Source organism: Spermophilus citellus (assembly GCF_964194105.1).
Source record: "Spermophilus citellus genome assembly, chromosome: 2".
Classification (NCBI taxonomy): domain Eukaryota; kingdom Metazoa; phylum Chordata; class Mammalia; order Rodentia; family Sciuridae; genus Spermophilus; species Spermophilus citellus.
Genome location: NC_138183.1, coordinates 220,523,728 through 220,543,937, shown reverse-complemented (window position 1 = coordinate 220,543,937; position 20,210 = coordinate 220,523,728). Strand labels below are relative to the sequence as shown.

At 40.4% G+C, this 20,210-nt stretch overlaps 1 protein-coding gene across 2 annotated transcripts in view; it reads left to right on the top strand.

Moving 5' to 3' along the window:
• Window positions 1–1,643: 1,643 nt before the first annotated feature.
• BDNF (brain derived neurotrophic factor) overlaps window positions 1,644–20,210 on the top strand; it is a 33,775-nt gene continuing 15,208 nt past the window's right edge. Inside the window, exon 1 of one of the 2 annotated variants that reach the window (XM_081280543.1) lies at window positions 1,644–1,868. The gene's annotated coding sequence lies outside the window, so the exon portion shown is untranslated. Of the gene's footprint in view, window positions 1,869–2,702; window positions 3,008–20,210 lie in introns of those variants that run through there. The other variant, XM_081280542.1, reaches the window with a different exon arrangement.

Genomic DNA, 20,210 nt, shown 5'->3' with positions numbered 1-20,210 from the left:
AAACCCAGCTTCCTGCCCTCTGTTCCTTATTGCTCGTTGGTTACACAGCATATTTTCCATACATTAAATATTTCACAGTAAACTCCACCATCGGTGCTGTAGGGTAGTTTGTATTGATCATGTAGTCCATCCAGTTGACAGAGGTGTAAAGTTAAATACGTGATACTCTAAAATATGCATATATTTGAATAACTTGGACATTTAGCCCAATAATTTGCAAAGGTTCCCTGACTGATCACACTTTCTGATAACACTTCCAAGGAACAAATAAATTTGCCAACTGAAGGGGAGATAGTAGAAATGAGTGTTTCTACCTGGGGTTTTGAGTTCATTGAAGTTTTGTCTCTAGTACTTAACTGTATAAACGTGGGTAAATTATTTTGAGGCACCAAATCTGATTTTTTTCATAAAAACAGGAATAATTTCTGTGACTAGTCTTTAGAACCTCTAAAATAGCTAATTAGTGAATTAGTTTTGTTAACAGTCAACCCTTAGATTAATTGAACCCAGTATGCAGTAAAGTTACATATTCTGTTCAACAGCACATTTGTGCTAACCATGAGAAGGTGCAGGAAAGGAAACAGTTTATAAATCTTTCCCTTTACCAAAATTAATATTGGAGTATTTAGGGAAATTCTTACAGCAATGAGTCTTAGCATTTATTAGGACAAGTTCCTCTTAGATGACAGAAAAACGTCCATATACATAAAACTGCCTGCAGAACTTGGGACTGAGTGGATTCCTCTGATACCCATTTTTTTTATTCCTGGAGAGTGGTTCTCAAAAGTGTAAATTAATATTGTCTGCAACCGAATTGCTTGGGTGCTTATTAAAATGCTAATTCCCGAATCCTTCCTCAACCCTACTAAAGCACAAGTCCAGAAGGAGGGAACTTCATTTGGACTCTTAGGCGATTTTTATGTTCTGAGGAGGTCCGGGAACTCTATGTTAAGTACTGCCGTCTCGTTCTTTATTCTAAATTTTAAGATCAGTCCTAATGCATAAAGACTATTTGAACTAATTGAGACGGACATTCAGCTTTAAAGCAGGAACTCAGGTAGACAGTTGACAAAGTTCGTCAAATGGCTAATTGAAAATAGTCCTCTGGCCGCTGGCCATGCATATTGTCTCTAAGGGTCTTGGCTACCGGCAAGGAACTCTAAAGACTGACTGCTCTTCCGTATCCGGCGACGGGTGGGGGTGGGGTAGGGTGGGGTGGGTTAACTGATACTACTTGCCCCCACCCCACCCCGACCCCAACTCTGGTTGAAGCAGGTTTTTAATTTATCTTTGCGGCCCAGATTCATTATTAAAGGGTTGACTTATGTGTGTAAGTTTGCTAGGGATGGAAGTGAAAACATCTGCAAAGGCAGGCAATGCCCTGGAACGGAACTCTTCTAATAAAAGATGTATCATTTTAAATGCGCTGAATTTTGATTCTGGTAATTCGTGCACTAGAGTGTCTATTTCGAGGCAGCGGAGGTATCATATGACAGCGCACGTCAAGGCACCGTGGAGCCCTCTCGTGGACTCCCACCCACTTTCCCATTCACTGCCTAGAGGACTGCTCGCGCTGCCGCTCCCCCCGGCGAGCTAGCATGAAATGTCCCAGCCTCAGCCGAGATCAAATGGAGCTCCTCGTTCAAGGGGTGCGAGTATTACCTCCGCCATGCAATTTCCACTATCAATAATTTAACTTCTTTGCTGCAGAACAGAAGGAGTACCTACCGGGCACTAAAGACTCCCCCCACCTTCTTTTTAACCGAAAGGAAGGTGAAAAAATAATAAGAGTCTGGGAGTTTTGGGGCTGAAGTCTTCCCCCAGAGAAGCTGCCTTGATGTTTACTTTGACAAGTAGTGACTGAAAAGGTGGGTTTCTTTTCTTTCTCTTTCCGTTTTTCTCTTGTCTGCTAAGAAGCGTGTGGTTTAGTGAGGTCTGTCATTGCCTCGGCTTCCTGGCTGGAGCAAGTAACTTGGTGTAACGTTATCTGGGGGCGTTCATTAATAAAAAATGCTGTTATTATCTTGATTGAATTCCTATTAGGCAAACTCGGGAGAGGTCAATGGGCGACCTCTGTTTAAGCCGGCGTGTTTAAGGTAACGGAGTAAATCAACAGCCCCCATGCTCTGTGCAATCTCATTGTGTGCTCGCGTTTGCAAGCTCCGTTGTGCGGGAAGGTGCGGGAAGGTGTGTCTGTGGTCCGGGAAACGCACGCCCTTGTCCCACGGAACTTGGGTGCTGGGATGGGGAAGAAGGGGAGACCCCTGAGCCAAGGGAGCCAGACCTTGGCGCATAGGATTCGCACTCACTTCCTCCTATTCTGGAGCAAGCACATTGCCGGGGTTTTCGCGGAGGGCGCGGGACTCGGGGTTCCCCGGAACCCGAGCTGACCACTCCTCTAAGCCGCGGACTCCTGCCCAGGTCCGGTGGGCGGCGCAGGACTCTCTGGTCTACCAGGCGGACCCCAGGGGAACGGGATACTGGACAGGCGGAGCGAGGCACATAGGGGTTCCCCGGGGGCACCCCCGATGCTGAGTCCCAGCAAGGAAAAGGCGCGGCGTTCCCTTTAAGCTGCTGCCCCGAACGGGTACCGGTAGCACAGGCGAGCCGGGGGCGGGGGTGGGAGGGGGCGGGGGGCGGCGCCGTCTGACCAATCGAAGCTCAACCGAAGAGCTAAATAATGTCTGACCCGAGGGCTAGGCGCAGGCTGGAGCTCCAGGTCCCGGTCGCTGCTGCCGCCGCGCCGGGGCGTACCAGTGCGCTGGCTGTCCCGCGCATCCAGTAGCGCCCCCGGCTCCGAGGCCCGGCGAAGAAGCCGGCCCGGCGCGCCCCTCACCTCATCTGGGTGAAGCTTTGATGAGACACTTGAACTGCAGCTTCCACCGCTGCTGTGGGGCCGGTGGAGAGCAGCATCACGACGGGGACCTGGGCTGGGCGCAGGGGCCAGGAGCGGGACAACGATGTGACTCCGCTGCCCGGGACCCGAGAGCTTTGTGTGGACCCCGAGGTAGGCGAATGCCGGGCGTGGGGCTTGGCGCGGGAGCTGCCGGTCCTCCGGGGAAAGTTGGCTGGGGGACTACGAAGTTGTAGGAAGACAACTCCTCCTTTCCCTCCCCTTCAGGAGAAGAGAGGGTCTGGAGTTAACTCCAGGGGCGCGTTCTTCTATCTCACGACCCAGAGGGGCGGCCAGCACCCTCCGGGAGAGGGACCCCAGGAATCCCTGAAGTGAGGGAGAAAAGGCCAAGAGGAGTCTCCGAGTTGTGCTACGGGAGCTAAGACGGCGCCCCGGGGAACCCCAGCAGTACTCCCCAGCCGAGGAGGGGCTGTGAGAGGGGTTTAGAGAGGAGGGGAGAGTGTTGATGGTGGGGTATGAACCCTGACTCCCGGCTGGCCGCTTCCTCGTGGATTTTGGCAGAGGCCGGGGTGGGAGTGGGGGAGTGGGGTCTTTGCGCCCTCTGTTAGCATCTTTTTTTCCTGGGACTCAAGCCGAGCTGCCCCCAAGCACCTGCCTCCCAGGAGCTGAGACCAGAGCGGACCTACACAGATCCAAGGTTAATGTGGCTTGGAAAACTTGGGGCCTTCCTGCCTCTTGGACCTGAAAGGGTCTGAGAAACTCCCACTGGGGAGGGGCAGGCCGTACCCACACCTCTCCCCATTCTGCAAGCCTCTCCTGGCGCACCCTCCAGGGAGGTAAAAGTTTTGACTTTCGGTGAGTGGGAGGGTGTATGTAGGGGATGTCCTGACTGAGGATAATTTCTGAGAGTGTGAATCCAGAAAGAGAAATGGGTAAGCTGCGCCTAGAAAGGAATAGCTGAGGGTTGGGGGCTTTGTGCCCGATGGTCAGGGAGAAAGGGAAATTGCAAACTAGGCCCCCTGCCCCTAGGGGGGAAAAGCCATAGGCTTCGGGGGTGAGCTGGAGTCGCCGTGGGAAGATGCAGAGTTCCAGCGTTGGGGTTGGAGCAGGGATGAGGAACCCCGGGGGTGGGGGGCGTTAAGGAGAAAGAGGAAGAGGAGGAAGGGACCGCGAGAGCAGCGCTAGGGAAGGTAGAGGCTGCCCTCTGCCGGCCTCGCCGCCTAGAGCAGCTGCTGGGGGCGGGAGGCTGGGGGTGGGGAAGTTGGAAGGGACGGTTTTTGCAGAATCCCTTAGGGAGCTTGTGGGAGGGACTTGTTGAATGACGCTTCTGACCAGTTCGGTGGGGCGTGGGATTCGTCGTTGTGGATTGACTTGAAAGTTTGGCTCCAAAGCAAAAAGATTTCCTCGTCCTTAGGGTGCTTTGATAAGCGCTAATGTTGGTGATGTGCTAGGGCTTCCTGGATCTAATTTTAGGGTCGCCTGGGTATCTTGCAATACTGAGTGGGCAACAACCAGTGAACATTTTCTGACAAGAATGCCGGAATGTTCTTGGCCAGAAGCAAAGAAAAGCATATTTTTGAATGTTTATCAATTCTTCCAGTACAGTTATCTTTTAAAGCAAAGCAGTATATAATTAGGAAACTTTTATTTCTTTTTAGCTGCATATAAAAGGTGCCTGCTATTAAATGAGACCCCCCACCCCAAAACTGGGTAAATTCTTGGGAAATATTTCCCTCTTCCTTTATTTTTGTCCAAATTCGATTTTTATAGTTTAGTTATAAGGTCAAAAGCCATTTTGGTTTTACAATTCAATGTTATTTTTTATATTTTTATCTATTAATGGGTAATTATGGGTTTCATTTATCTTAACATTTTTTTTTTCATCTTAAGATTTTTTAACATGTGAGTCTTCAATGTTTATTTTGTGCAACATTATCATTTCTGCCTTGGAGGTTTCTGAGATTATGACATGAGCTTGAAGCTATGATACATAGTAGATCCCACAGCTGTTGAAATTACAAAGTTTTGACTCTTGAAACAGCACCCCTTGAAAACTATCACTCCTGTTCTCTGACTTTGCAAATGCTCTTTGCTTAAGACTTCTTTTTAAAGTTTACCTCTGAGAGAGACACTTGTTGAAATAACCATAACCTTTACTGGAATTTGAAACATGTTGGTTACCATTACTGAAATTCCAGGACCATAAAGCTGTTGTCTTTTTTTCTTCTACTTTATTTTGCAAAATGTGATGAATGTTGGTAAATATAGACTAGTAGTAAGTATTATGACATGAAAAGCATTATGTATATAGAACTATTTTAAGAGATTACAGAGCATTTTCTATTTATAAATGATATAAGCAGAAAGAAATGATTTCCAGATAAACAAGACTTATGTACATGTTTTGAAGCATTAGAACATTGCAGACACACTTAGACATCACATTTTTTTAAAGCAAAATAACAGTAATTTTTCACATACCTTTGGAGACTTTCACAACCCATTCATAGCTGAGTTAGTAACTAGAAATCTTGTTTATTTTAAGGTGATATTTAAGGCCATTTAAGAGATTACTACACCAACATTTGTGTATTCAGAAAATAAAGCATTTAGGAAATCTGTTTTAGGATGTCTTTCTAGCAAGTAACTTTTTCTTGCAAACAAAATGAACCAAGAAAATGATCATTTGCCTAGAATACAGTATTCACCAATCACCTCAAAACATTCAGTTATGCTATGTGAGTTAATTGTTAAACCTCATAGTGGCCAAAGAAGGGTAGGGTGGAAGATGATGGTGGGCTATTGCTGATTCATTTTAACGGACCAGGAAGGGAAAATTGTGTAAATATAAATGCAAATTTCTAAAATCTTGGCTCATATCCTTGGGTTTCCTGTTTAAAGGGGCACCATTAGAATGTAAGCTATTCTCTTCTTCCTGGAATCTTTTTAAGAGTCCTTGCTTTTTAATAGTCAAAATGTGGATGATTGATAATCTCATTTCTTTCAAATATAAATAGCTCTGGTTTGTAGCTCAGCACACAGAGCTAACTGAACACGGCCATCTGATAGTATAGCAAAGAGCTTGTTTACATTTTTTACATTCATTTTTTAAAACCTTCTGTAAATCTCCCTCCCCCTCCCCCAAACACATGTGCACACATCCCTCAATATCCAGATAGTGAACTGGTGAAATGTAACACAGCCAGCAACCTTGTGGGCTCAATCATAGGCATAATTTTCTACACCTCAAGAAAATTGAAGTTATGTACAATGGAAAGGTCATATACAAGTAGTTCATTAACATTTTAAGATTTAGGAAGTTAGTCCCAGAGTTGAGAGAAGAACAATTTCAGATATCCTGAATGAAAACAGAGAGTGTGGGGAGCAGATGATAGCTAAACCCTGAGTATCTTTTATGAAAGGAACTCCCATTCAGACATGCATAATCCTGATTTTATTTTACTGGTTAAAGAGTAATTTTCAACTCCTGTCTTCCTGCGTGGAAGGTTTCAGTTTTGTGTAAGGGGGCTCTTCTAGCCCAATGCAAGTGAATATATCCCTTTAATAGGATAATTGCTCACTTGTCTCAACTTGTTTTCAAACAATTGTTATGGAGCACTCTGTTTCCACTAATTGCAAAATTGCTGCTTAATTGAAGGACTCTCAGCCATCCAGTGCAGCCATTCAGCCACTGGCAGGCTCTGTGATCTCAAGCTGTGAATTGCATTTTAAAGAGGAATAGAGGAGAGAATTCTGTGGAATTCTAGGTTTAAAAGGCTGGCTGTTGTTCAATGGAGAAAGGAATTATTTGAACAAGAATTACATTAAGTTATGTTGTGATAAATTTTCTTTATTAGGATGAATAACATGCACAGATGGGCTTCAAAAATGAGTAAGTAATCTTATTGGTTACACTCTGCCTCCATTTACTCTATTTACTATGGAGTAATGTTAAGCAATAAAGGATGATGGCAAATGAAATCCGTATGTCATTTGCATGTACAATTTAACCATAAGAAACTTTAGAAAGGTTTGGGTACTTTCAAGCTTAGGCATGTGTGTCTTGAAAGTCCCCTTAAACTTCCTTTTAAGGCATAGAATCATTTAATCTTGAATAATGTTATGCTTAAATGCATCACTGGATTTCTACAGAACTTTATACTAAAGACTTAGAAAAGTCTTGGGCCCAATTATTGAATATATGAAATCATTATTGATGACAGATGCAAAAATAAGGGAGCTCACAAATGCATTGACATTGATAATTTGTTTTGCAAGAGAGCGGTTAAATAGGTATGTTTTCTAAATGGGACAGAAGATATCCCCTTTTCTGTAGAAAAGCATGAGTATCTGGTCAGATAAGAATTACGGAAGCTTTCATTTGCATGTAATTACTCAAGTTCAAATGCAGACAGTGAGAGAACTATATGAGACAATTTTGACCAAATATACTGGATGCTAAGAAGTGGTTCATTGCTCTGAGGTTTCATTTATAGATGGCCTGAAGTTGGAGGATGGGTTGCATTAGATGAGTTGGGGGCCAGAATATGGGATGGGAGAATGATTGGGGAATCAATGGAAATTTACAAGCTTTAGTGACAGCCATAATAAAGTAAAAGTTTATTTCCACAGAGCCCAGAGAGAATGTTATGATGTAGTTTTCTCCAAAGATTCACTTGAAAGAACTTTTCATTGCTTGTCATGGTAGTAATGTCCTGATTTTGAAAGCTTACAGAACCTAGTAGCTTTTAAATGTGCTTTCATCTTGGTTCCTTTGGTCTGACTGAAGCTTTATGACGACCTTCTGTGTTTTTGACATGCCTCTGCTTTTTTGGAGGGAGGAGGGCAGACAAAGGAGGATTTCTTAATTCTATAATAAAGAAATGTAAAATTACATGATAAAGTGACTGTACTTCAAATTGGCTTATTAAAATAAGACTTAGAAGGCAAACTGTTGTTAAATTACAACTGGTATGCATGAAACTAAGATTTATACAATAGAAATTCAAAGAAAATAAAGTTTCAAATTAATTTAAGCAACTCATCAAAAATTGAAGTAATAGTGCCACCTAGAGAACAAAATCACCAGCCTTAACAGCCAAAGGGCTTATTTCCATAGGAACCATTTTCCAAGGCTGCAGTTACTAGGATTTCCTTGCTGCTCTATGCAGACCTGGTGTGTGTGCTGTGAGGGTGTGTGTGGGGAGGAAGAGTACATTTACGATTGGAGGTGAGATCTTAAAACAAGCAGATCCACAGCTCAGTGTAAATACTTAAGTCCTTTTAGCACTTTAATATAGTAGCCAAGTGTAAAATACACTGCTAGGAACCAAGGGTTTGGCCTCCTTTTTTAACATTTATTATTTTCAAGGGTATGTACTGAAGCACTGAGTACCACAGTTCTGATTTTATTCATTTGCCAAAGGCAATTCATTACACTTTGTGATATACAATAACATCAAGTAAATTGAGTGGAAAGACCTTTAAGAGTGCCTTTGATCTCTGATCTAATTTTAACTTTAATGATTTGAGAAAACATAAGAATAAAGGGTCATATATGTAGGAGAATTTTAAACACCAGATCAATAAATAAGAAAAAAAAAAGGAGAAGGGAAGAAAATGATGAGGATTGTTTCATCCTTGAATAAAGATACATCTGAGCCAGCATCAAAAAATAGTGATGGAACCAGGAATTGTTTGAACAAGGATTACATTAAGTTACATTGTGATGAATTTTTTTTATTAGAATGATGGCTTAATTCATCTATGACAAAATTTGTATTCAGTTAGTTTGTGTATGCTACCCCAGAAGCATCCGGAACACTACTGATGGCAAAGGATACACTTTGGTAAATGTTGTTGAATGAACAAATAGATTCAGTTGCTTCAGATTGGGACTAGTTATGTAGACAATGAAAGAACTTTATAATGTTAGAAAAATGTTTATTTGTTTTGCTGGCAGGAAAGTAGAAATTGGAGGAAATAGTTTTTAATATTTTCCTGTCCCTATTGTAAAAATAATTTATTTAACTTAGTTTCTAAACTTTTTTATGCATAATTTGATTCACTCATGAAATCAGATTTGGGACATTTAAAATGTTAAGAGTTGTTTAGATAGCAACTATAAACTTACTGATAGTTGTCTTTTAAATGTCTTTGAATTTTTGGATGCCAATAGAGACACCAGTTTCTATGCTTTAGCGACTAAAATGTAGTATATCTTAAATTTCAGCCAATTTCTGGTAAGCAGAGAATCAACAGCATGAAAACCAAAGAAAGTCATCTTACTAGTCGGTACTTTGTGTCAGCCATAGACATAATCAGGTGCAAAAATTTTTTTTATTCTGAAAAAAAAAAAAAGACTGTGTGTGTAGAGAGAGAAACTCATTCAATAAAATTTTTTGCCACATGGAATTTAGTCTAATCAGTCTTAGTTTTGGAGCTGCTACCATCAGCAGTTGCATTTTCTACTGCCTTCTTCTGCCTTTGGAAACTGAAAGTATGCCCAAATTGAAACACGTTTTCTGTCTTTTCACATGTTCACTTATTTCTTGAATGTGTTTTTAAACACAGGCAAATTTCTTTTACATTACATAGAATCTGAAGTTCAAGAAATTTGCAGTCATGCTGCTTGAGGGAGACGCTTGGCAGAGTCCCAGGCCACATTCCTAGACCAAACTCTCAAAGGTGTTCTCTCTTATGCAATATTGGGAAAGTAGACCCAAGACTGGCCTGTTGGCTGATGATGTGTCTGAAGGCACAGACGATATGCTTATCATATTGAAACGTGAAGTCGGCAGGCACTGCAGACATTCTGTTGAATGATAGAAGCTGGATCATTTACATTTGCTTAAATGTAAACTACTGTGATTGAATTTTTAAAGTCTATTGCATAAATATATAGAATAGGGAGCTGGGGGCCTGATTCTGGGGGCTGTCTTATCAGCATATTTTAGAAAGGAAACCTGGATGCTTTAAATAACTGCAGGTTCAGTGTGAGCCAGTGCTATGACTAGGTGCTGTTAACATAACTATTGAAATTTTGGGCTGTGCCAGTAAAAGCATAATACTCAACTGAAGAAGCCAATAATTCTCTTCTACTTAACTGTGAAGTCAGGAGGTGATTTTGCCCAAATATATGGTGTAAGCTTCTGTGTGAAAATTTCTGAGAAATGTTTAACTTCTTATATGCAGGGAAGCAAACTTTCACTTTGTTCTTTTGTGAATCTAAAGCAAATAAGCAAAAACCTATAGGATCGGTAGGTGGTAAGAGGTTTAACTTTCCTTCTGATACCAAACCTCTAGCCATATTGGTAGTCTTCTCTCTCGCTCTTGAGCAGGGTTATCAAAACAAGCAGTAGATGAACAATGGCAGAGATTACTCTTTCTCTGCTCTTTGAGACAAAATCAGAAGGACAGACAAGTTTACTAACTTCTAAGTTAGTGATATTATATATATATATATATATATATATATATATATATATATATATATATATACATATATCTGCTTTATTCCCCATAATATGGAATCCCAATACATAAAATAAAAATAATATAAGCATTCCTGGTCTAGTAGACTATTGGTAGAAGCCTCTAGGCTCTTCTCCTTTACCTGGACATTGTCTTTTTCAAGAGATCCTTTGACCCTCTGCTCTGTAAAACCCCAATGGTAAAGTATTGTTCTAGATCAGAAGTCAGCAGGTAGAAATGCAAAGCAAAGAGAACCTATAGTCTCTTCTTTCTTATGAAACTGACAGTCCCCCTGCCCATTATTGTGGTCCCTCTTTTGCGCTGAGAGCTGCACTTGCCTGCTTGTTCAGAGTAATTCACAAAAACGTAACCTGATACCGTAGCCATTTCTCCAAAAATGTGAAATTTTCCCCATTGTATCATTCTCAGAAATAATAATGTACACCAACCGAGAAGCAATATGGGATGACATTATAAGCATTTTATTAATCATTAAACTGTAATATCAATAACACTTATTTTAAAATGCTTTCCTATACTAGATTATTTTTCTGGTCTTATCATACCTCACAATGACTTTCTTAAAATGTGATAGGTCTATTTTTCAGAGCCTTTGGTTGTTCTTTGAAGACAAGTCTCATAAAAAGCTAAGGGAATCCTCCCCATCACTGTTCCATGCAGTATGAGGGGCTGTGAAGAAATCCTAGTGCAGTCCCCGCAATGGGCATGCATGCTAAGACCAAAATTCAAGGGTTGTTGTCACTAATTTCTTACATGACTTTACTGGTTAATGTCTCATGTAGAAAAGATTGCACTGTCTCGGCAATTATCTTATCCATTTATGGTATTCCATACACTAGAAACTGCCTTCACATGTTTCATTCCCTTTGATATTATAAATAGCCCATGAAAAAGATTGGGCAGATGTTATTCCTGTATAAGAAAGGAAGAAACTGAAGTCCAGAGATAATAAATAATGGTCTCAAATGCTTAGCTATACAAGTAGAGCAAGGACAGCAACTTGGGAGGCTGAGGCAGGATGATGTAAGTTCCATGCCAATAACTTAGCAAGACCATCTCAAAATAAAAATAAAAAGGACTGAGGATATACCTCAGTGGTAGAGCACCTCTGGGTACAATCATCACTGCCAACAACTCAAGAAAAACCATGGAACTAGAGCATGGATAGTCCAGTGACTTCTCCTAACCCTACTATTACTCTGTCTAAAGCCATTACTTGTAGTATTCAAGAAAAAAGCCATCTTTTGCCCTTGATGCATTAATGCAAGGGCCTGGAGCAGGTGTAGACTGATAGTGTCACCTTTGCCTTAGTGTCCACTTTCTCTCTACAGAGACTGGCACCTTTCCTTGTGCAAGGAGGAAAGTGGTGATGGGAAAATAAAAGATGTTTATTTTAAGGAGTTTGAATTTAGTTTTTTTTTTTTTACTTTTTTCTTTTAGGGAAAAAACTCTTGAATAGATGGAAAATGAATATAGGATTTTTGATATATTGTTCCTTGAGCTTCTTAATTATGTCTGGTTAAAGCTGAGGATCTTAAAAAATGAACTATTGGAGGTGCTACTATAAACAAGAACATATGCAGCACTGGTTCCCAAACAGTTCCCAAATCAGAATTACCTTTGAAGATTTAAAAATACATAGATATGGGGTCCTAGTGCCTGAGATAGGGTCTAGGAATAGGTTTAGAAACTTCCACAGGTGGTTCAGATGCACAGGAAAGTTTGAGAAGTGCTGAACTAGAAGCCAAATAAACTGAATAGCCTATGATTTAGAGAGACTTATCATTTACTTCATTGTCCAAATAGCTGGATTAGAGCCTGGTTAGAAGGGATTTGTAGCCGTGTAAATAATCAGACATTCAGAGGCTTTGAGATGGGAGGCCTGTTGAAGATTCTTCTGACTTGCCAAAAAAAATTTATTCATCAAAAACTTCCATGTGAGAGCAAAAGACTTGGGACAGTATTCCTGATCCAGGGATGAAATTTCATTCCAGACACAGCATTTACTAGATCGGAGGACCTTGAGCAAGTTACTAAAACATTATGTGCCTCAACCCCTTCGTGAATAGTGCAGGGATTAAATGTGTTAATACATGTAAAGTTTTTAAAATAGTGCTTTCCATTGCCACTGTTTTTATTATTAGCACTTTCAAATCCCCAAAGAACACTTTTTAATCATTTATTACTAAGATAATAAAAAACTTTATCTGCATGCCTCATGCCTAAATTTACTTCACTTCATAGTAAAAGTTGACAAGGCACACACTCTCTTTTGCTGTAATTCTCTAATTTGTTTATTCATAATTTTTTCCTCCTTTCATCCAGGCCCAAATAGAATTCTACTTCCTCCAGAAAGACTCCTGCCAGAGACAAACCTACCCTATATGAGATATTTTCTGTCTCACAACTTAATAGTTAATTGTATAAACTATTATATATACCATTAAATCATTATTGTATATCTTCTATGTCAGGTTCTATGATAACAAAACTTCAGATATGATGATCTAGTCTAGAAAATTGTTCTAGAATGTCTTAGGATAATCTGTTGATTTATATTTTAGTCAGCTTTTTAGTGCTGTGACTAAAAGACCTGACAAGAACAATTTTAAGTAGGAAAAGTTTATTTGAGGGCCCACAGTTTCAAAAGTATCAGTCCATAGACAGCCAACTCCATTCCTCAGGACCTGAGGTGAGGTGGAACATCATGGCAGAAGTGTGTGGCAGAGAAAAGCAGTTGGGGACATGACACCAGAAAGCAGATAGAGCACCCTTCATCACAAACAAAATATAGAACCCAAAAGCACACCCCCATGGACCCGGCTCCTCCAGATATACCCCACTTGCCTACAGTTACCACCCAATTAATCCCTACCAGGAGATTAACACACTGATTAGGTTAAGGCTGTCATAACCCAAGCATTTAACCTCTGAACTTTCTTGCCTTGTCTCACACATGAGCTTTTTGGGGACTCCTTATACCTAAACCATAACAACTTCAAAAGAAACATTTCCTAAATAGAAACTTCATGAGATAGTCCAAGCCTGGTACATTCCTGGGCCTGATGATTAAGTTTGATTCCAGCACATCTCTTACTAGCTCTATGGTCTTGGCAAAGCTGCTAAAATTTTCTATGCCTACAGCAATGTCAAGGGAAATCCTTTTTCTTCTATCCTGTATTTCCACAAGTGGACCTGCCTCCTGAAAGGGATTATTATCAGAAATATTTCGAGCCCTTTTCTTGTCCCCATTATTTGATCATTTCTGTGAGAAGAGGAGAGATTAATCTGATTGATGGGACCTACTAGATCTGTCATCTTCTGGACTATCTAGCATGTCAATCAAAGCAATGGATCCCTGCTGAAATGGAGCTCACTTCTCTCTTACTCTGTGGGATACTGCGACCAAATGTACAGTTTCTTCACATTCTAGCTATTACATAGTGAGCAATAAATGCAGGACCAACAATACCTCTGCTTCCATTAGTGTGAGCACAGATCTTGATTTGAGACCATAAGAAATAGGCCCCACTGTGCCTTCTGTTACAGCTTTGCTAGCATGGGATTGCCCCTGTATTTTTATTTCCATTTGACATCTTTCATCTATTCTGTTCTCAATTCAAAATCCCAAGAGGAAGACGTATGGTTACTCCAAATATATAATAGTAGAAATTTGAATAAAGTTACATAGGTTCTTGTCTCAGAGAAGAACTTATATGTTTGCTTTTTTGTTTCTCCTATTCATTTTATTGTTAGCATTACAATTAGATTGTTAGCATTATAATTACATTACATTTTAATGTTAGCATTACAATAATGATAGCATTATAATTTTTGCTTTGGAAGCAAAAATGTCTCCTACATGTCTTAGTCCCCAAAGCACACAGTTAGTGTGTCTAATCTGCTTGCATATCTCTGACAGTGAAATCTCCAAAGACATGAATTTTATCTCATTTATTTTGGTGTTCCTGGTGCCTGTGCTCAGAAAATATCTGCTAAATGAACAACATTTAGGAGAAGGATAAATTACAGTCATCCTAAGCTACAAGTTTGCTGCATTGATATACAAAAGAAAGGTATTCACAGATACCTAGCCATAGAAATTTGTAACTTGGGAAGGAGAAGAGGCAGACATGGAGTTAAAGAAACATTGTGGGTTTTCCCCCTTTACAGGCATGCACAACTAAGTTCTTTTGACATTAGAGGCTGTGATTTGGATGTTGAATGCCCCTCCAAAGGCTCATGTGTTAAATGTTTGGTCCCTAGGATGGTGCTGTTGGGAGGTGGGTAACCTTTAGGAGGTGGGGCCTAGAGGGAGGTCCTCAGGTCTTTAAGGGGACCTGGCCCCTTATTCCTTTTTCATTTTCTGGTCTTGAGGTGAGCAATTTTGCTTTGATCCTTCGTTGCCATCCAACACCCCCCAAAAGACCTAATAGCATTGGGGGGGGGAGGGTCACCCAATCATGGACCTTTAAAACCATGAGGCAAAATAACCCCCTTTTTAATTCATTCTCTCCCCCCCCCAAGCTGGGAATTGAGCCCAAGTGTTCTGTCACTTAGCCATAACCCCCCCCCCCCCCCAGTCTCCCCTTTTCTTAATTGTCTCATATATTTCACTATGGTGACACAAAGCTGGTTATGACCTTTAGCCCAATTGACAAACAGAGCACTGCTGAAAAAATAGGAGCTTATGTCTCCGGTCTGACATACACCTTGGAGTGTCAGCTCATTCAATGGTCCTGTGTTCATAAGCCATTTTTTTTAAAAATTGCTTTTGATCTTGTGAACCTCTAATTAAATGACTAACCATGTAAAACTGGCCATCTGGGGTAATACTGAAACCCTTATATCAAAAGCTATTGCAAGGTAGAAATGTGCCCACTTCTGTGGATCTCTGATTTTCTTGTTATGCGTGAAAATCAGTGATGACTTAAACTCAAAGATAATCACTTATTGAATCTTGTTAAGAATTACCAAATTAATTATTGCTTTACATAATGCAATCTTAAAATCATTTTCTTAAGTATATTTAAGCCTAATAAGTTTTTAGTACCCTTCACAAAATGAATAAATGAATCACTTACTAAAATATAAAGTCTCAATTCTTAATTAGAGGCTGGTTAAACCTTTTGTGCAAGAGGGGGCCCTAACTTCATAGGACAGTGAACTTCCTAGAGAAATTTCTATAAAGAAACTTGGTCTGCTAGGAGACATGAAACTGGAGCTGAGAGGACACTGTATTTGACCGAAAGTGGCCACAGAGCTGCTCAGCATAGACTGAAGTTCAAGTCTCTCATTTCATTAACAGGAGGTCCCAGAGTGTATTGCCCAGTTAAATGTCTTAGACCCAGTTGGAACCAGGCCCCTTGCACAGGGGTGTGCCCTAATCAAAACAGAAAGGAGTGTTTTACTTGCTTTTTCTGGATTCCAAGTAACTGGGTCTGGATAGCAGTACCAAGTTAGGGCACCATCAGTGAACTTCCTCATGCAGTTATTTCTAGCCTATTGGAATGTTTCACTTTGGGAAGGTGAGGAAAGCAATGGTTGGATTTCTGTGATTAGTTTAACATTGTGGGGCAGCTTTGACCATCCGTTAATGGAAGATCTTTTCTCCAGATGACTATACATATGGATATAAGAAGGGTTTTTTTGGGGGGTAGAGGGGGGCTGCTTTTGGTTGAGTGGTTTTTCATTCAATCTTTAAATTTAGAGCACAGGTCCTCTAGGGAGCATTTTCAGAAGTGTTTGAAGTTTACATCTGATTTTGGTGGTGGGTGGGAGGCCTACCTGTGTGTGACAGGCACGTGTGTCTGACAACTACACTGATCTTAAAGAGTAAGGGTCCTTCATTCAACATTGATCTCATTATTTATGTTCATTCCAGTCTGTATCCTTGAAGTTTACTCCCTACCTGTCTCCTGATTTCCCTGTTAGGCTTTGTAGAATTTGCACTATATATTGAACTACAGATGACTGCATATGAAGTCATTTAACCACTGTCTTCCTCTTCAAGTCTCTGTTAGTCTGTTCTTGTTTTCTGTTTATGTTTAGATTCTATCTTTTGGAAGTGTTCTTTCCTCCCCATTATTTCAGTGTCTCAGACACTTGGAAATGGGTCCCCTCCCCGTTCTTTGTTCAGCCATGGTCACCTCTGCAGACCTGTAGTATGTTCCACAACAGCTGGTTGTGAATTCCTCTTTATAGGTTCCAACACCCTTTTCCATATTCCTTTTTCAGCTATTCTTGGTGTGATGCTATGAGCCAGGCAGGATGAATATTTTTATTCTTGTCATATTATAGACATCAGGCAGCAAGGTCTTAAATTTTGTCCACCCATGAATTCGTCCAGTTGGCTGGTAAATATGGTCATTAGCCATTTTATGGGGAGAAGCCATTACAAAGTGGGAGAAGCAGATCAGGACTTGGGTATTCAGCCCCCAGGTCCCAGTCCCAGGGACTGTCATCTATATTCAACTGTCCCACCATGTACTAGTTTCTTCTAGGGAACTGTATCAAGAACTGAGATGGTACCCACCAGACTTTTTCTTACTTGTAGTTATCATTGATCATAGCAATGTGGGAGGTTTGTGTCAAAAATGAAGCCACTAGATTAAAGATTTTTTTTAATTGTTAAATTTCTGAGAGTTAATTTAATTGTTTTCATGATTCAAAATTAAATCATTAAAAGAAAGTTGACACTGAGGAGTCTTGCTCCACTTGGGCCTTACCCTATCTGGTTTCCCTACCTAGCACATATCATATATAGATGTTACTAGTACAATATTAGTTTCTCATGAATCTTTATGGTGTATTTTACAGAAATGCAAATAAATATGAATATCATTATTTTCCCTCATTTTTTAAACAAAAGGGAATAATCCATATGCATGTTATTCTGCACCTCTCTCTTTTTTTTAATGCCTTACCAATGGCTTATGTATTCTGGAGAGCTTTCCAATTCATTTTATGGGGAAAGAACATGTTCTTTACAATTGCATGAATTCTATTTTTAGCATGTGCTATATAGTTTTTCTACTTTCTGTACCTGAAAACTGGGCTATTTCTAGTATTCTTGCTATTTATTATATACCTTGTTGTAATCAACACTCTGGTTTATGCATTGTTTTTTACATGTGAACCTGTGTCTGTACATTGGTTCTCAGAAGTGGAATTGCTGGGTCAGCAGGAAAATTCTAATTTTGATAAGTACTCCCTAGTTGTCCTACAAAAGAGTTGAACTGTTCATAATTCCCACCATTAGTGTGTGAGAATACCTGTTTCTCCATAGCCTCATTAACAGAGTGCATTAGAAGAGATGAGAAATGGAAGAGAACTTCCAGGTGAAGTCTTTTACCTTGTCTCTAGTTTGCGGTGATGTTATTGTATAGTTCCAAGAGCTGCAGGCATCAGTTCCAGTGGAAATAATGCATCACCATGGACGTGGGCTTCCGTCAGCTCTAGTGACACACATGGAATGGACCCACGTTGCCACTTGCAGAATTTCTTGTATTGGAAAGTTGAGCATGCATTCATTATTCACTTAACTAGCAACGCTGGTTCTAAAGAGCACAACAGAAAAGAGAAGAAAATAGTTCCATCCCAGGGCACTGTGTACCAGGCTTCTGAACCTCTTTTCTCACCTTGTAACATTATTTCCAAGGACTGAGTTCAAGATATATATATCTCAAATCACAGAGGAAGTCTTGCTAAGCTTGGACCTTTCATACCCAAGGGACATTCTTTTGAAGAATGATTTTACACTTCCCCCAAGATTTGTAATTAAAATAATTAGTGTGTTATAAGATAAATTAAAACTGCCAGGGTACAATATAAACAATGAGCTATGATGTAATATTGCTAGAATTCATTTTTAAAGTTGCCAGGCAGTTTCCTCCATTATGCAAATAGGGAATCATATGAAAAACACCATGATTTATGACTTAGATAACATTTCGAATGGCATATATTTAACACATTTTGAAAAGCATATATTCCAGGACATTCTCATGTAGTTCTTTACCACTGTCTCTGGAAAGATTGATTTTCATTCTTGTTCCCTCTGACACTGTGCTCTGTTTAGAAAAAAAATTCTCTTTGGTTCCACCACATAGAAAAGTATGGCAAATAGAGCCTGGCAGAGTGGTTGTTCAATCTAAGCGGACTTTTTAAAATAGAATTTTTGACAAAGTCCCTTTAAAGGGGAAAGCCACTTCTCTTCCCCTCTACATGACAGCTGCACTTGGAGAGTCCCAGTGATGACCATATCTGGCCTACACCAGAGATCATTCCTGGACATAAGGATGGGCTGCCAAAAGTGAGCTGGCACACCCCCGACAAACACACATTATCTTTTGTTAATAATGCCTGGGAAGGCTTTCACGACAAACATTTCATGCTCCTGCTCCTGGCAGCTGCTTCTCTGTCTGCACTTTTCCAAGTGCTGACCATGGCCAGGAGCAAGGTGTATCAGTATTTAACCTGCCACCACATTCAGGATGTCAGCCCAAGTGTGTGTTTTGCATCAGTTCTGCATGGGTATGGGATCCTTTGTCAGTCATGCCAAGGGCCTCTAGATGTCAGTTTGATGGGAGATGAACTGTTCTGGGATGCTTATTCCTTGAGTGGTTTTTGACTTGATTACTAACGTCTGTGAGTCTGCTGCTCTCTCCTGGCTGGACCATCCCTTCTGCTGTCTGTGTGGTCTTCACTAGTTTTCCCATTACTTGAGAATACATTTAAGGTTATCTGGCGATGCCTTTCTTTTTACTCACATCTCAGCGCCTTGGCTATAAAGAACAGGACAAAGATTACAAGTAGGGTGACAGGGGGTACCAGACCTCTAGACACAGAGAGGATTAGGGTCGGGTGTTAACAAGAAAGAGTTTATGTCACAGTCTTGTTTTCAAAAGGCACTTGGGTCTTGAGTCTTGATTGAAATCATTCTTATTTAAGTGGAGTTGACAGAGGAGTATTTGGTAGCTGGAGTCCATGGTTTAAAAAGCATGTGGTTTTGTTCCAATGCCCAAAGGTATCTCTGGAGTAAATGTTCAGACATCTCCAACAAATTACCTTCATGTATTGTTCTGACACACTCTGCCCTATTAAGTATGCATGCATGGTTGGTTCCTGGAGGGAAGAATTCCATGTTGGGAAGACAGCAGTAACAAATGTTAGAGTTATATCCAACCTCCATGGAATTAGTTTGTAAACAAACTACATATTAGAAATTATCATATGGGGCTTTGCTTACATTAGTAAGAGTCTGGTACACAAGGGCTGCAGGATATCTTTGCCAAGTAGACCTCCCTTGAAATAGAAAACATATCTACATCTGACCCTATATGGAAGGAGACACTGCAGTCCAGATTTAAATTCTGTCTCTGTTATAGTGGGAGCATGGTCTTAGGCAATTTACTGAACCCTTCTGAGTCTCAGTTTCCTTATCTGTAAACTGTGGGTAATCAGATTATCTACCTCATAGTTAATGAACATTAGCTTTTTGGGGGGTCATTTTTAATATAAAAAGAAATTTGGTATTACTTCTCATTTATCCTGATGCCCAGAGCACCTTCCAAAAATCTCTCCCATATATACCACCACAGTCAATGATACTATTCTAATTTGTAGATACTATGTAGATATACTGCCCCATTTCATTGCCCCATTTAATATTTAAATTAAATACATAGGCATTTGAGTTTGCATGTCATCTGTAGCTATCCAATTTTAGTGGAAAGAGGTAGAGACAGTTTTTGCTTCCTGACACTCAGGGTACTACAGAATTGAATGTTTCCGTGTAGGTGCATTCCAATGGCTTAAATGATGTGAATATTTTCTGACCAACCATATGGATCTTTTGTCA